The sequence below is a fragment of the Lepidochelys kempii genome, chromosome 6 (assembly GCF_965140265.1).
Source record: "Lepidochelys kempii isolate rLepKem1 chromosome 6, rLepKem1.hap2, whole genome shotgun sequence".
NCBI lineage: Eukaryota > Metazoa > Chordata > Testudines > Cheloniidae > Lepidochelys > Lepidochelys kempii.
Window position 1 is genome coordinate 106,431,764 of NC_133261.1, and position 17,687 is coordinate 106,449,450.

General features: G+C 46.4%; 1 long non-coding RNA gene and 1 other non-coding gene across 2 annotated transcripts; both read right to left on the reverse strand.

Annotated features, from left to right (window-relative positions):
• Window positions 1-15,537: 15,537 nt before the first annotated feature.
• On the reverse strand, window positions 15,538-17,601 carry LOC140913346 (uncharacterized). Its single transcript, XR_012159552.1, has 2 exons — window positions 17,514-17,601; window positions 15,538-15,987 (listed from the first exon to the last, which is right to left on the reverse strand). It is a non-coding gene; the product is annotated as an uncharacterized lncRNA (long non-coding RNA).
• Window positions 16,384-16,653, reverse strand: LOC140913950 (small Cajal body-specific RNA 13). The gene has a single exon (XR_012159713.1).
• Window positions 17,602-17,687: the final 86 nt, after the last annotated feature.

A 17,687-nucleotide genomic window follows, 5' to 3' on the forward strand; every position in this document is an offset into this window, starting at 1 on the left:
ATGGAAATTAGCATTTGGTTAGGAGGTTAAACAGATGCCCAAATCACTCACAGGCCCAAAAGAGACATTTGTAAACACCAAGCTGATGATGCAATTGAGTGAAGTTTACCTTCTTGATTCAGGTACTCAATCCTGCAAGGTGCTAAGTACTTCCAGGGAGGTGTTCGGCACCTTCAGCGCCAATTGACTTCAATAAGAGTAGGTGGTGTTCAGCACCTTGCAAGAAATGCTCAGTATCATGCAGCATGAAGCCCTAACTCCATTATGATTAAACTACTTAAGTGCTTACTGTTTCGCTTGTATCTGAGCTAGTCACTGAACCACCAAATATTTGTACATGGATGTATAGCAGGTACATACCTCATTTGTTTGCAGAAAGGGAGTTTATTACTCTAAAGGAATATTGTCAGCATAAAACCACATATTTCACTGTGAAAACTCAACTTGCAGCACTGTCAGTGAGTAAACACCTGAAATCAGTTTAAGTGAAAGACTGGAGAGAAAAAATATTTCTCATTCCCCTCCCCCCCGTTTACGTTGTGCATTTGACAGCACTTTGTAAACAGTCCATTTTAATGAGTCCTCAGTACGCTCACTTAAATCAGATTCCCAGTGTTTATGGATTTGTCACACTGCAAAACAGGAAAGACATTTTAAAATACAAGAAAATAATTGTAAAGCCATAAAATTCAGCAGAGAGCTCTTAACTCTTTTTAAAACTAACTTTTAAGTTTATGGTGTCCCTTTAGGAGAACTAATTTATAGTCCTCACCATGGATATTCTGACTATTCTTTGAGTCCTTATCACTTGTGTTGCAAATGTCGGGATGGTAACCATAACCTCGAGGGCATAATTACAAATGGTGACCCATATGGGGATTAGAACTGCTGAGAACCTTTGAAGATCAGGATAAGTTGCACTGGTTAGTGCATTACCCTCTAATTGTGTGGCTCTTTATTCCCCTCTAGTGGCTAGACACACAGGTTTATGAGTCTGCTACTACCTTCATGCTAATGCAGCTTGTCTTTTATCTCAAGCAGTATTTTGTTTAATTTCTAAAAATGATAATAAAACAGCACCCAGCCACTATTCTAGGTTACCTTGACAATCTTTCTAAAATTTCACCAAATAAACAGAGCAATCTCTCTAGATTGAATAAAAGAACTCAGCACCAAGCTGAATACAAATTAATGTATCCCCATGCAATTCCTAGTCCTTCTTCCCCCCTGCCACTCCCAAGTCCCCTTGCACAGCCAGTCTCAGTTCTCCCTTTCCCAGTTCATCCAATTTGCCTCCTCCCCATGCTCCCCAGTCCCACTGGTTCCCAGTCTCTATTCCTGAACTATTCATCCACTCAGTGCCTCCCTCCCATCCCAAGTTCATTATCCCAATCTCTTTGCTCAGCCAGGAACAGTTCTCACCGCACACTGGTTCCTCATCAACCCTTCCACACCAGTTCCCAGCCCTCCACCCCTAGTTCCTCATCCAATGTCAGTACCCCCCACTGGTTCCCAGCCCATCCTGTTTCTCTTCCTGGCTCCCAGTCACAGTCTCCTTGCTCAGCCAGTACCAGTTTCCCTCTTTCCCCCTCACTAGACTCCAGTCCCAGACTCTTCCCCACAACAGTCTCCCAACTTGTCCTAATCTGCTCCCCCTATTCTTGCAGGACCAACTCTTTCCCCACCACTGCATTTGAATCAGGCAGCTTCTTCCTCCATGTTGCAGGAATCCACACGGGGAGGTACTGAGAGCACAAGACAGGCAGGCTCCCTGCTCTCAGTTCTGGTGCCTGGCTCTGAGCCCAGAACAGAAATTTCAGGGACAGTCTTCCTCAGCCTGTGGCTGGGAGTGTGCCCAGGGTAGAAAGAATCTGAAATTTTTAGCTGTTAAACTCCAAGAAGTCTGTATTAAGCATGTACAAACTGCATTTTTTCAAAGGCTCAAACCTTGGCCAAATCTGAGTGAATTTTCAGAAAGACAATAAAAGGCACTTCCCTTGCCAAATTTCAAGTCCATATTCCAAGGCACAAGGGTATTACAGCATTCTAAAGAAAAGGTCACCAGAATTTTTAAACATGAGCAAAACAACATATTTGTCCCTAACCTCATTCTTGAAAATCCTTGTGATGTTTTGGCTGAAACTGTCCAAAACAATTCAGCTTGAGGCAGATTGCTGGCACAGAAAATTTCATTCCAACTGGTTAAAAAGTTTGGTAAACAGAAAATAGGGTTTTTATAATGGAAAGTGTTGGGCAACCTTAATAGGCAGCACTACCCACCCAACCTTTAACATCAGTATCATTTTGACAAATTCTAATTTGAGGCTCAGTTGAAAAACTATTCTCTAGTTTCCTGGTTCAGTGTCTCACCGTAGCACCACAATAAATATATTACATATGTGTTGAAGAGGTTGCAAGTTTATATTTTTACAGAAAGGACACCTGACACGTAACAAGTCTTTTTACAGCAGCGTCACCAACAATATTATTGCTAGACCATCAATAGATTGCATATACTTTCACAGCTGAACTTTTTTAACAGTGCCCAGATTCACCATGAACTACAGATTTGAAGGCAAAAGCAAGTGATGCAGATTGGATAAGTTTAAGGTTTAACAAGGCATCCTCCTTCTTGCCACCATATTAAAACAAACAAACAAACAAACAAAAAAAAACCTCTCACCACTGTAGTACAAAGTGGCTCTGGTGACCTGTATGAAGAACTTGAGCAGTTCATGCAGTCAATGGATAGGTTTATACTACCAGACAAAAACCTAAAGACAGAATAAAAATGACTTGATTGAAAAATACTGCAATTGTAAAAGATGTTTGAAAGCCTAAAAATGTTTAAATTAGGGTAAAAATATATATCCAAAATTGAAGTCAGGAAATTCAAAGAAAGGGCTCGAGAAGTATCCCTAACTCCATCACCCCTTCATATCCTGCCATGGCATGTGCCACTCACATGACAGCTTCACATCTATGCTAAGTATTATAAATAAATAGGAATGAAATAAAAATGAAAATGCATCACTCTATGCATATTTATACCTCTCTGGGCAGTAGGTAAGAATCTTTGAAATAGGCAAGGTCACATGGCCCTCTCTGTTCAATAAAATGAGCTGGCTTGTGGCAAGTTTTTGTAAGGCAGATACATATTTTGTTATATGTGTATGGGAAGTCTGAAACCATACCGGGGGTGGGAGAGAAGATCTCTACTTTCTTACTCTTCACACAGAAAGGAATGTAGGGAAATTAAAATTTGTAGTTCAGCTGTCTTGATGTTGTGACTCATAGTGGCTCAAGTACATAGCAGATATCTGAGTGTAGGCAGAGCTGTGAAAATGTGGTCTCTTGACTAGAGTGAAAAATGGGATAAGAAAGTGCTAAGTCATTGGTCTTGGTACGAGACAAAATATTGGTGCAACTGGCTCACAAAGGAAAGATTAATCAAGAAGAGCATGTAATGAAATAGGTAGCTCTTACACTAGTATGGATTGCTACTGAAGGGCTGGGGTGGAAAGTGACTGATGATAGTGTGGAAGTATAACATTGTATAAGGGGACATGCTGGATACATTGTATATGAGAGGGCATGCCAAAACATGTTACAAAGTATCTGAGGGAGCACATGTAGGGACAGTTAGCTTTTGAATGGAGAAGCAATTAAGATAGAGCCAGCACGTCTAAGAAGCAGGCATCAGAATGGAAGGTGTGAAGGGCAATTAGTTAAGTTAACTGGAAGCTGTTAAAGGAGATTGTTAAGGGTGGCAGGTAATTGAAGATACGTGACTGGTCTCAGGGATCTTGAAGGGTGGTGACTAAAATCTTTTTCTTCTTTTGTCTGTAACTTCTCTGTAACTTGTTCTCCAAAAAACTGTGTAAATTAAGAGACACAAGCCCCACTCGGGGGGCTCACTTCTAAATGTATTAGCAGAGCAGCTTTGCTAATAAAACAGAGTGGTCTGATAAATTGTGAGTCTGAGTCAAACTTTGACAATTTGGAGGTACCACCGAGATGGCAAGTGGCTTCACAGAGGCTGTGTGATCCCTGACTGCCTTGCAGGACGATCGTGGCAGCCGGTGCCTGGACGCTTAGTCCAAGCGATCCTCCACAAGACAGAAAGGCACAAAGCAGCAGCGCAGTCTACGCCATTGAACTTGTTGGTTCCCACTCTGTTCTGGTAGGGGTCTTTGGATCCAGCTTCTGGAATCAGACGTCTCAGGTAATTATTATTTTTGTGCTTTAACCGGTTTGAGGACTGTCTTGTCTTTGTGTCAATCCATCTTCCCCGTGGTGTGTGTGTGAATCTGGGAGCCATCTCTGTCCGGAGACTGGCTGACCAAGGGGTCCCCATCCCCACGGTCTGAATAAGTGGAATCTGCACAGCTGCACCGCACCACACCTTGGGTATAACCCCTAGTGTGAAAGCAAGGGCAGTTGAGGCAGTAGCCTGTGGGCTCCTTTCTGTGTGTTGCACCGGGTACCGCTCTGCTGAGCCCGAATTTCCTTCTTGTGTGAGTGCTGTGTGAAGTCCTCCTGGATGGGTAATCAGAAGTCTAAGGTAGAACAGTTCCCTAAGGGAACTCCAGCTTATTTTATGTATTTTAGGAGGGGTCCGGACTCTTGTAGGTTTCTTGAAAAATGGTCCAAATTAGCTCTAGAGAACCCCAAATTATAGTGGCCACTGTTAGGTTCTTGGGACAAGGATCGAGTGGACGCTTTAAAAAGCAAACTCGTCCTCCCAAAAACCAAATTGGAGAGAGGAGAAGTAGACTGCTTCATGCAGTGGTGGGAAGAGGCAAATCGTAGATGGACTGAGTCAAAACTCACCTCTCTTAAAAATTCTATCAAAAAACTAACAGTTCAATTGGATGCAGTCACTCCCACCACAAGTCCGAGCGCTCCCCTTTGCCCAGTTCTGTGCAATGATCCGGATCAAACCCGACCCCCACCATACTCCTGCGCAAATAAGAAATCAGAAAAGGAAAAATCTTCAGTGACTACAGATAATGAAAGTGAAGAAGATACCCTCATTGGCCTCGCAGCTCTGCAAAATATTATGAAGAAGAAATCCAAAGCAGACTGCAAAGATTCTCTTGACATCTCTTCTTGGAAAAGAGAACCTGATGGGAGGTTAATGAGAGACTCTGATCAAACTGTTGTGGCACCCTTACGAGTCCTTAAGATGGGAGAAAGTGAGTCCATATGGGATTATAAGCCCTGGACTCGTACGGAACTTTTATCTATAGATAAAAGTTTTCCCAAACCACAGGAAAACTCTGTCAAATTTGCTGAGGAGTTTCTGTTAATCTGTGAAAACCTATGAACCCTCTGAGACAGATCTCCTCCAACTGTGTAAATTGTTAGCTCCTGCCAGTTATTATGAAAAATGGTTGGCTGCCACCGACTGGCCAGCTCAGGCACATAAAAAGTACTGGCCCAGATTTGGCATACAGAGACCGGTGTATGGCTCTTTGGAAGCGCCTGCATCAAGCCATTCCCAAAGTGTGGTCTCCTAAAACAAACTGGACAGCAATACATTGCTGTAAGCAAGGGCAAGGAGAAAGCCCAGGCGACTATAGGTCCTGGCTAACTGATATTTTCCTACAACATTCAGGAATACAAGAGCCTGATGTAAATGGGCAGGGGGCCTTGGCACATGCATTTGTTGATGGTCTTCTCCCTGCCACAGGCAGCATGTTAAAATGAATAAGTGTGGGATGGGAGACTGAAACCATGGACAAATTGCTGGCAGTAGCAGAGCATTGCCACCGCACTTTAAAAGGAAAGGAGGAACAGTCCTCCCAAAAGTTAATGGCTCTGCAGATACAGCATTATTCAGGACTAAGCAGACCACACCGGGGACAGGGACGGGGTTGAGGAAGGGGGCGGGGGGCTGGATTAACTGGGGTTTGTAACTACTGTAAACAGCCTGGACACTGGAAAAAAGAGTGTCCAAGATGACCTAATAATTGTATGGGAAATCATGTGAACCCCCCCGCTGGTTCCTCCAGCTGATCCCCAACCCTACTTTTCACCCCAACAATGACGGGATGCTGGGGAACCTCACAAAGTTTCAGCTCCCTTATTACCTCTGTCCCCTACTGGAGAATGTGTCCTGACTGTAAATGATCTCTCTCTCCCTTTCCTTGTTGATACTGGAGCTTCTCTTTCTACAATCCGCACCACTGACTTTTGCCTGAGGTTCCCTGATCTGGAAAATCTGTGTCTGCTGTTGGCATTACAGGGATCCCTACCTCTTTTCCCCTCTCAAAACCTTTGTCTGTTCAGGTCGGTACCCCCTCTGAGGAGCATGCATTCCTCCTCTCTGATTCCACCCCTGCAAACCTTCTGGGACGGGACTTGCTATGGAAACTTGGCTGTTCTATTTACTGCTCCCCAGATGGTGTCTATCTGCAAATCCCTCAGTCTTCCTTATGTGATTCTGTAGCCTCCCTGCTGTCTGAAACTTCCCTCTCCACTCCGGTCCCTTGCTGTCCCTTAACTCCGTCCCTAGAGCACCTAATCTCTCAGGTTCCTTCCTCCCTATGGCCATCTCACCCATCTGAAGTGGGCCGATTAAATACTGACCCAGTTCGGATTACTGTAGACAATTCCAAACCTCTGCCTCACCTGTCTCAGTATCCTTTGAATCCTGAGGCAGAGGCTGGGATTGCTCCAGTTATATCTGCATTAAAAGAACAAGGAATTATTGTCCCTTGTTCCAGCCCCTGTAACACCCCTATCCTCCCAGTTCAAAAGGCTGATGGCAAATCGTGGCGATTTGTTCAAGACCTTCGAGCTATTAACCGTATTGTCATACCTTCTTTTCCAGTGGTTCCTAACCCTGCTACAATACTAGCGTCTATTCCTCCTAATGCAACCCACTTTACTGTTGTAGATTTGTGCTCCACTTTCTTCTCTGTCCCAGTTCACTCTGAATCCCAGTATCTCTTTGCCTTCTCCTACAAGGGTCAGCAATATACATGGACTACCCTTCCCCAAGGGTATACAGAGAGTCCATCCTATTTTTCTCAAGCCCTAGCCAGGGATCTCGCTGATCTGGTTTTCCCATCAGGATCCACAGTGATCCAATATGTGGACGACTTACTCCTGTGCTCCCCCTCTCTGTCTGCCTCAGAAACTGATTCACTAACACTTCTCACAGCTTTAGCAAACAAGGGTCATAAGGCTTCTCGCACAAAATTGCAGCTCTGCAAAACCTCTGTCACATCCCTAGGCTTCCTTCTCTCCCAGGGCTCCCGTACACTCTATCCAGCCCGGGTACAAGCCATCCTTAGCTTTCCCCAGCCTTGCTCTCCACACCAGGTCAGAAAATTCTTAGGCATGACAGGGTTCTGTAGGCAATGGATTCCCCAATATGCTTCTCTGGCTAAACCACTCCAAGAACTCACTTGATCCTCTGTACCTAACCCCATGCCATGGCCACTTGAAGCAAATGCTGCTTTCATCTCCCTTAAGCAGAATTTAGCCTCTGCCCCTGCCTTAGGGTAACCTATGACAAGCCTTTTACCCTTTTCTGTCACGAACAATCTGCTTATGCCCTCGGGGTTCTTACTCAGGAGCACGGTGACAGAAATTGCCCGGTGGCTTATTTTTCTGCAACCTTGGACCCTGTAGCCCAGGGTTTACCCCCTTGCCTACACGCTGTAGCTGCTGCAGCGCGCCTGGTCGAGATGTCTGAGTCCCTTGTCCTCCGCTCTCCTCTCACGGTTCCCCATTCTGTGGAAACTCTCTTTCTGCAACGCAACACTGCTCACCTCTCCTCTGCTAGCCTCACTAGGTATGAACTTTTGCTGCTTTCAGCCTCACATATCACTATTAAGCGCTGCTCCCGGTTAAACCCTGCTACCCTCCTTCCTTTACCTAGTGATGGTGAACCCCATGACTGCCTTGCAACTGTCTCCGCTATCACTGTCCCATGCCCCGACCTTTCAGATGTACCTCTCCCTAACTCTGACCTGGTATTATTCACTGATGGGTCCTGTTATAGAAATGACCAAGGCCACCTTCTTGCAGGGTACGCTGTGGTCTCTCTCTCTGAGACCATAGAAGCTGCACCCTTACCCTCTGTGACCTCTGCCCAGGTGGCTGAACTGATTGCTCTAACCCGTGCCTGCTTTCTAGCCGAGGGGCTCTCTGCCACTATTTTTACTGATTCTCGGTATGCCTTTGGGGTTGTGCATGACTTTGGCACCCTCTGGCAGGCTTGAGGTTTTCTTACCTCTACTGGTACCCCTATCAAGAATGGCCCCTACATTGCCGCCCTCCTGTATGCAGTTTTACTACCATCTGCCTTGGCAATTGTTAAGTGTACTGGCCACTCAGCGTCAGACACCGAGGTGGCAAAAGGTAATGCACTTGCTGATGCTGCTGTAAAACATGCCGCCACTATAAAACCTTCACCAGAAGCGTTTCTTGGTCCCCTCTCTGTCTCTGTAACGCCACCATCCCTGTCTCATCTCGCTCAGCTCCAGGATTCTGCCCCAGAAACAGAGAAAGACTCCTGGAGTGTTTTGGGTTGCTCTTTGCATTCTGATTCCCTTTGGCGATCGCCCACCGGTACCTTTGTAGGCCCCCTCTCACTCTACCCATCTCTAGCCGCCCTGCTACATGGTGTTTTGCATGTCGGCAAGGAGGGGATGGTCTCTGCTATGAGTAAGGCGGGGTGGTGGGCTCCCCATCTCAGCTCCTTTGCAACCCGCCACTGTGCCACTTGTGTTACTTGTCAAAGCCACAATGTAGGCAAATCTGTAAAAGTAACACAAGGGTTTGCCTCAAGCACCTTTCCTACACTGGCAACTAGATTTTGTACAAATGCCAAAGTGTCAGAAATATGAATTCATTTTAGTTATAATATGTCTGTTTTCGGGTTGGATTGAAGCCTTTCCCTGTCGCAAAGCTGATTCATTGTCCGTTGCAAAATGTCTGTTAAACCACATTATCCCTACCAAGGGAATTCCTGCCACTTTGTCTAGTGACCGGGGAACACGTTTTACTTGAAAAATTGTTCAACATCTAAACCAGGTATTACATGTCACCCACCTGTTGCACTGCCCTTACCATCCACAGAGTGCAGGGGCAGTTGAAAGGCGAAATGGTGTGCTTAAAAATAAGCTGGCAAAAATCTGTAGTTCCACAGGGTTAAACTGGCCAGCTGCTTTACCACTGGCCCTTATGGAAATTCAGTCATCCCCATCCCAGAGACACAAACTGAGTCCATTTGAAATCATCATGGGACACCCTATGCGAACAATGGCTACTATTACCCCAGCCCCAGACCTAAACCTAACTCACAGCACGCTCCTCCAATACTGCAAAGGGTTAATGCAAGCTGTGAGCTCCTTCCATTCGCAGGTGCGAGCAGCTTGGCCAACGGAACCCATCTCTGCTGCCTGTCACACTCTTGAGCCTGGTGATTGGGTCTACCTGCAGCACCACCTTCGGAAGCACGCCTTGGAACCCCGGTGGAAGGGTCCATACCAGGTACTGCTCACCACCCAGACAGCAGTGAAATTATCCAGCATCGCTGCATGGATCCACGCCTCACAGTGTAAGCCAGCGCCACCTCAAGGGGACCAAGCACCTCTGCAAGACCACACAGAACCAGCTTCAACCCCAGAAGACAAAGAGGAACAGCCTGCAATACCTTACAATCTGCGCTCTCGTAAGGGTTGCCAGAAGCAGAGGGTAAGTAGACAGCAGGACCCAACAAACAAGAAGCAGTAGTGAGCCTAGCGCCTGCTGCCTGGTGGACGTAAAACCGTGACTGCGGTTCCCTCGAAAGGGGTTGTTGGAACCAGAAAGGGTCCTGCTTCCAACATGTGTCCTTTGAGAAGCTTAATCCTCAGCTACTGTGTCCTGAGGGTCTGGGGAATCCAGAGTGACAGTGACAATTCTTTCATCCAACAACAAGTGCAGATAGCCCAGATCCTGAATATTTCTAATTGCTGGGTCTGCAGCCACATCCCAGCTCACTCACAAGCTAGTATCCCCACCATGGCAATCCCTTTGAATTCCTCAGAGCTTGCTGGAGAACCCTATCCACTTAAAAGGACATGGAAGGAAAATGACACTTGGGGGTGGGGAAAAACATATGTTCCTAAACTTATAAGTGTGGTGAAAGGAAAGGGCCACTGGTGCTGGGTGTATAATGGGACAGGGCTGAATCTAGGGAGGAGCAGCTGTCTCCAATACATCGTGTCCCATGGTGTATGGGACTATTCAAACAAGGTTGGAGAATGGCGAACTGGGTATGGAAAGATAAGCTTCCTCTCAACCTGGGACCAAACCAAAGATTCAATCTCTTGCTCCCCCTACAGCCTCCCTGAGAAAAAACAGCACCATCTACAAATGTCATGTGAATGCTACCTCTTCTCCCAGTGAAAGTCATCCTGTGCCCTTTGGGGGATACTATTCCTCCTTCGTAAATTCTTACATGTCAAAGGGTTGCAGTCAACCCTTCCCAGCTTTAATGGACATCATTGGGTTTGTGGGGAAAATGCTTACACTGTGTTACCAGCAAATTGGTCAGGTATCTGTTATCCTGCTCAACTTTTCCCACAATTCCGGGTGCTTCAATCCCTCCCACGAAATCGCCTCCGTAATTTCAGGCGAAAAAGGAGGGACTTGCCAGATGCTAAATGGTATGTGGATAACATAAGCCCCCTAACTTGGGAAGAAGCTGTTGGCATTTCTTTAGTCCCAGAAGGGGGGGTAATCCACCATGCAAAAGGCTTTTAAGGTTACAAGCGGTGGTTGAGATCATGGCCAATGAAACAGGAGAGAGCTTAAAAGCTCTAGCCAAAGAAGCAGGAGCGGTCCGACAAGTGGCCCTCCAAAACCGTCGGGCATTAGATATAATACTGGCAGCCAAAGGAGGGACCTGTCCTCTAATTGGAACAGAATGCTGTGTATACATATGATTTATTACCTCATTAGTATTATCAGGTAATAAATCGTGCTAGCCATCTGGAGAAAATTGCATACCTTCCCCACAAAGAACCAAGTTCCTTGTGGAAAAAGATAAGTAACTTATTCAATTTCTCTAGTCTGGGAAACTGGTTGTTTCAAGGAATCCTGACTATCCTATTTGGAATTCTAATAATCTTTGTGTGTTTTCAATTGATTTCTTGTTGTATCCAAAACTGCACAAGACACACCATCCATCAGGTTACCCCTAACCAGAGGGCTAATCTAATGTTGTTAAATGTCACCAGTGAAAGTAATGAAAAAGAACGACTGATGCATGGAATCCAGTAAGTCATTGGTCATGGGTGTAGCTTTGACCAAAAGGGGGGATTGTGGAAGTATAACATTGTATAAGGGGACATGCTGGATACATTGTATATGAGAGAGCATGCCAAAACATGTTACAAGGTATCTGAGGGAGCACATGTAGGGACAGTTAGCTTTTGAATGGAGAAGCAATTAAGATAGAGCCAGCACATCTAAGAAGCAGGCATCAGAATGGAAGGTGTGAAGGGCAATTAGTTAAGTTAACTGGAAGCTGTTAAAGGAGATTGTTAAGGGTGGCAGGTAATTGAAGATACGTGACTGGTCTCAGGGATCTTGAAGGGTGGTGACTAAAATCTTTTTCTTCTTTTGTCTGTAACTTCTCTGTAACTTGTTCTCCAAAAAACTGTGTAAATTAAGAGACACAAGCCCCACTCGGGGGGCTCACTTCTAAATGTATTAGCAGAGCAGTTTTGCCAATAAAACAGAGTGGTCTGATAAATTGTGAGTCTGAGTCAAACTTTGACAATTGAAACACAGAAAGAGGTATAGGGCATCTGTCTTAAGGAGAAATAGCTTGATTAGTTTTCTCCTGCTAGTTTCAAATCTGTTCAGTGAAAGGATTCGTCTGCTTTTCTGGCTTCCCTTCTTCTTTGGGGGAGTTAAGAGTTCAAGGAAGGAGATGAAGATCTGGAGAGCTTTAGGCTAGGTGGATGGGATGGTGGTGAGACTGCAGCTTTGGCCCTTCCCACCCAACATATAACTGGAGAAGTGCAAGGAAACATCACTATGAAAGGACAGATCTTCTACTTAGGAAGGAGTCAGAAAGGATGCCACATTGCTCACCGAGTGACTCAATTATCCACCAAAGAGCATAGGATGCAACACCGGAGCGTTTACCTCTTTAGAAGCAGCTTGGTCCAATGGGATTTTTGGCCATACACCTTAAAGAATAATTGATAGGCAAGTACATCCTGGTTTGCTAAAGTCACAAGAGCAGAATGGGCTGAGTGGTCTTATCAGATGTCTCCAGAGGAGATTAAGCTAATGTGTGGGGAAGCAGAGCTTCCCCACAAGCCCTCCAGACTCCGATTCCCCTACCCATTGGAAAGGGTCTGTGGGCTGGGAGTAATCATAGCACAGCTCCTCTTAGCTGCCTTCCTGCTCCGTGATGATGGAGAAGTGGAACAGAGAGAGGCTATGCAGCTGGTCCAATTCGAGGAGCAAAGTTCTGCAAAGCCAGGACTCTGAAAGGAAAGAAAGATCACTAAGATTACACTATTATATCACTGTTTGTGCCACTTGAGGAAGAGAATCTGGCTCTAGGACAGAAGCATGGGCAAGCCCCAAGGCCTTACAAGAGAGGTACAGGCTCAGCCTCTCACAGACAGAGTTCAAGATCCAGAAAAAGCCATTCCCTGTTAGAGGAGCTCAGTGAGAAATCCCATATGCAGTATTAGCTGAAGGGAGGGGCTCCCACTTTCATTTTATATTAGAAGCTAATCACCATCTTGACTACAGAGAGAGACTAATAGCTCTCTAGATTGTCTACCTACATGGTATAAGAGGTAGAATCATAGAATATCAGGGTTGGAAGGGACCTCAAGAGGTCATCTAGTCCAACCCCCTGCTCAAAGCAGGACCAATCCCCAATTAAATCATCCCAGCCAGGGCTTTGTCAAGTCTGACCTTAAAACCTCCCTAGGAAATGCATTCCAGTGTTTCACCACCCTCCTAGTGAAGAAGTTTTTCCTAATATCCAACCTAAACCTCCCCCACTGCAACTTGAGACCATTACTCCTTGTCCTGTCCTCTTCTACCACTGAGAATAGTCTAGAACCATCCACTCTGGAACCACCTCTCAGGTAGTTGAAAGCAGCTATCAAATCCCCTCTCATTCTTCTTTTCTGCAGAAGAAACAATCCCAGTTCCCTCAGCCTCTCCTCATAAGTCATGTGTTCCAGACCCCTAATCATTTTTGTTGCCCTTCGCTGGACTCACTCCAATTTATCCACATCCTTCTTGAAGTGTGGGGCCCAAAACTGGACACAGTACTCCAGATGAGGCCTCACCAATGTCGAATAGAGGGGAACGATCACGTCCCTCGATCTGCTCGCTATGCCCCTACTTATACATCCCAAAATGCCATTGGCCTTCTTGGCAACAAGGGCACACTGCTGACTCATATCCAGCTTCTCGTCCACTGTCACCCCTAGGTACTTTTCCGCAGAACTGCTGCCTAGCCATTCGGTCCCTAGTCTGTAGCGGTGCATTGGGTTCTTCCGTCCTAAGTGCAGGACTCTGCACTTGTCCTTGTTGAACCTCAGATTTCTTTTGGCCCAATCCTCCAATTTGTCTAGGTCCTTCTGTATCCTATCCCTGCCCTCCAGCGTATCTACCACTTCTCCCAGTTTAGTATCATCCGCAAATTTGCTGAGAGTGCAATCCACACCATCCTCCAGATCATTTATGAAGATATTGAACAAAACCGGCCCCAGGACCGACCCCTGGGGCACTCCACTTGACACTGGCTGCCAACTAGACATGGAGCCATTGATCACTACCCGTTGAGCCCGACAATCTAGCCAACTTTCTACCCACCTTATAGTGCATTCATCCAGCCCATACTTCTTTAACTTGCTGACAAGAATACTGTGGGAGACCGTGTCAAAAGCTTTGCTAAAGTCAAGAAACAATACATCCACTGCTTTCCCTTCATCCACAGAACCAGTAATCTCATCATAGAAGGCGATTAGATTAGTCAGGTATGACCTTCCCTTGGTGAATCCATGCTGACTGTTCCTGATCACCTTCCTCTCCTCCAAGTACTTCAACATGGATTCCTTGAGGACCTGCTCCATGATTTTTCCAGGAACTGAGGTGAGGCTGAGTGGCCTGTAGTTCCCAGGATCCTCCTTCTTCCCTTTTTTAAAGATTGGCACTACATTAGCCTTTTCCCAGTCATCTGGGACTCTCCCCCCCCCCCCCCCCAATACCAACTGGTCTCATAATAGTCAGAGCCGGAGATTTTTCTGTTTAGCATGGAGCACAGATGCCAATTTGGCCCTAGATAGGTTTGCTTCTGCTGACAACCAGACTCAAAAATTCCATCCAACTTCTTCTGCAGAGACCACACAAGCACTCAAAATGTCTTCGTCATTGCTTACACAGCTTTAGTAGGGCTCTCTGCTTTACAAAGCAAAAAAAGTTAATGATGTGCAGCACATTATACCTTGACACCATTTAGAGTCAGACAATCTATGGGTGGTCTAGTTACTTTGATGTTTCTTGTTCTTCAAAACCTAACATTCAGAAGCCACATAGCCATACCCTGTTTGCTGGTTTTGGAACTCTCAGTTTTCTTTGGTAACTAGCATGCTGCAATTCTTCTGTATGCCTCTACTGAACTCCTCCCCAAAAGAAGACACCCCACTGTAATTAATTTTAGTAGGCCAGGTGTAGAAAGACATCTTGTTAAGAATGAATGCCAAAAAAGGGGGGGGGGGGGCTGTAAAAGCCATTTTAGTGCTCATGAGTGTCTAAAAACAGGACTAGACAAAGAATTATTAGAATTACATGGAACATTTAATATTTAGATCATTTTTCCTATTGTTTTTATTAGCATCTAGTTTAGAGTTATCATTTATACTGTAACAGCACCTAGCAGCTTTAGCCAGGTCATAATGCTATTGTGCTAGGCGCTATGTAACCACCGTAAAGGACAACTACTGCCCTTAAGACAGGGGTGGGCAAACTACAGCTCAGGGGCTGCATCCAGCCCTCCAGACGTTTTAATCCACCCCTCAAGCTCCCACCAAGAAGTGGCATGTCCCCCCTCCGGCTCCTACACTTAGGGGCAACCACGCTGCCCCCGCAGCTCCCATTGGCCAGGAACTGTGGGGACAGGGCATTGTGCAGAGCCACCTGGACATGCCTCCGCATAGGAGCTGGGACATGCCACTGCTTCTGGGAGCTGCTTGATGTAAGCACCACCTGGAGCCTGCACCCTGACCCCCTCCTGTTTCCCCATCCCCCTGAACTTCTCATTTCTGGCCCCACCCCAGAGCCTGCTCTCAAGCCACTTCAACTTGTTACTCCAATAGGAGAAGTTAATCAAAATGAAGTGTAAATGAGCTTCCTAATCTCACTTGTGCTCTGAAATACTAGAATTGATGCTAGCCTTTAACTACTAGTGACAGTTGTGTGATGAGTTGCAGAAAGCATTTGTATTCTTTCAATTAAAAAAGGAAACAGGCAAATCAGTGATTACACGTAGTCTTAGCATATTTCACAAGTGTTTACTAATAGTTTTAATTATCCAGGGATTGTGTATAGCTAGTTTTTACCTAATGAAGCCAACATGAGTTACATAAGGATCAGCTGTGGGGTACTGAATAATGTTGTATTATGTAACGTGAGTAATATCTACAGTGCAAGAATTTTAGAGCTTAAGTATTTCACTAGAAGTGTGTTACAAATCAATTTAGAAACTAGGTACCCATTATAATAGACAATCCAATTCAGATTACAAGAACAAATTAGAGGGACTTGTATAAGCACTGCAACTTCATTACTGATTTTTATCATATATTACAGGTCTTCAGAATGGTATGAGATTGTCTTCCGCAGCAGGAACATCTGCAACATTAGGAGTGCATTAGATTTCCTTAAAATTCCCACTGAAGCCACATTCAGATTTCTTCAGAGTAGGTGATTTGAATCACTAATCTGGAAAATAAACAGAAAGGTTTATTAATAAGTTTGAATTTTAGGAAGATTACAGTTGAATAAAAAGACAATTTCACCAAAACAGTCATGACTGTTTTGGTGAAATTGTCAGACGTAAAAGCAAGGATCCCTTTTGCCATTAATTGATACCTATTTTATGGAATGGACGAATGTATAGGATAATACAGTTTACGCTACACAACCAAAGGATCTTGTTCTGTTTTTGTTTATTCAGTGGGGTTTTTTTTTTTTAACTAAAGCAGCATTATATAAAGCTAAGTATTATTTCAAAAGATTCTTGTTATGCAAGACCACCAATAACTATCACAAACCAAGTTCCTGCACATAACTCCAAATATACATTGGTAAGAACAGGTTTGAAGGAACCCACTGAAAGTTTATAGCAGTTTTTAGTGTTCAGCAAAACTCAGTATTTGCTAAACAATATCAGACTGCAAAGTTACTCTTACTGTTGGTAGATGGATAATGACATGGAATAAGTCATTATCTCCGTGGCAACAGAATTAGGACTGTGAGAGGAATATTGCACATGGTTCTGCTATTACTCTTACAGGCATGCCTCGGCTTCCTCAGACAGATGCTCTCTCTGCAAGCCTGGTAAGCCCCGAGTACAACCAACCAAGGGCAGCTCCAAGACCACAGACCCACCACTGGAAACTCAGAAAATCCTGGGCAAAGTTTTCAAAAAAGTGACAAACACCGTGGAGCCAAAGGTCAACAGGAATCTAGGCACTTAAGTGCCCACATCATTTGTAAAAGCAGGGACTTAAGTGACTTTAAAGTTTTACCCTAAGACTCAGCTTTTAACTGCTACTACAGAAAGAGGCACCCTGTGTCCCTTCCCCCGGTTCCCACCCCTTCCCCCACCCAGCCTTGAATGACACCTTTTACTCCAGGAGCCCTGCTCACAGCGAAGAGCGAGAGCTCGACAGCGACCAGCGGGGGCTGGTTAAAAGCTCTTCCCACCCCGCTTGGCTCCTTTACGCGCCACAGCGGCGGACGGAGCCTTGTCTCCGCGAGGCCGGCCCCGCGGATTCTGCCGGGGGGTCTCGAGGGCGCTCGGGGAGACGCGATGTTACCGAGCCAGATGGGACAGAGCCCCCCGGCCCCCGGGGCAGCCAGACAGGCCTTGCACGCCTGGGGGACGGGGACCAACCCGCTTCCCCACTAGGCCTCGGCCGTCACGCGCGGCCCGCCCAGACCTGCCCGCCAGAGCCACAGGCGGCCGAGCCCCCCGCGGGGCAAACCGACCCCGGACCCGGGCAGGGCGCGGCACCACCCAGCGAGGCCCGCTGTGCTCCGGCCCCGCTCTAGGCCGAGAGAAGCGGCTCGGGGAGCGCAGCCCCACGCCAGGAGCCGTGGGGCCGGGAGACCCCACGGACGCCGAGCCCCAGAGACCACAACGGTCTCCACCGCGCCTAAAATCCCCGCCGGCTGAGGGCGCCTCAGGGCCGCACCGGCCCGCACCCCCCGCCGCAGACACCGCGAGCCGCACCGCGCTGTACCTCCGAGATGCCGCCGCAGACACCGCCCCAGCGCTCCCCACGCCGGAAACGGAACCCGCCAAAAGTTACCCGCCCCCTCTCCGTACCGAGACCCTGACTGGCCTCGCCCCTCGCGGCTAGCACTGCCAAAAGCTGCGCAGCAGGGGCCGGATTAATAATTCAGTGGGAGGGTCC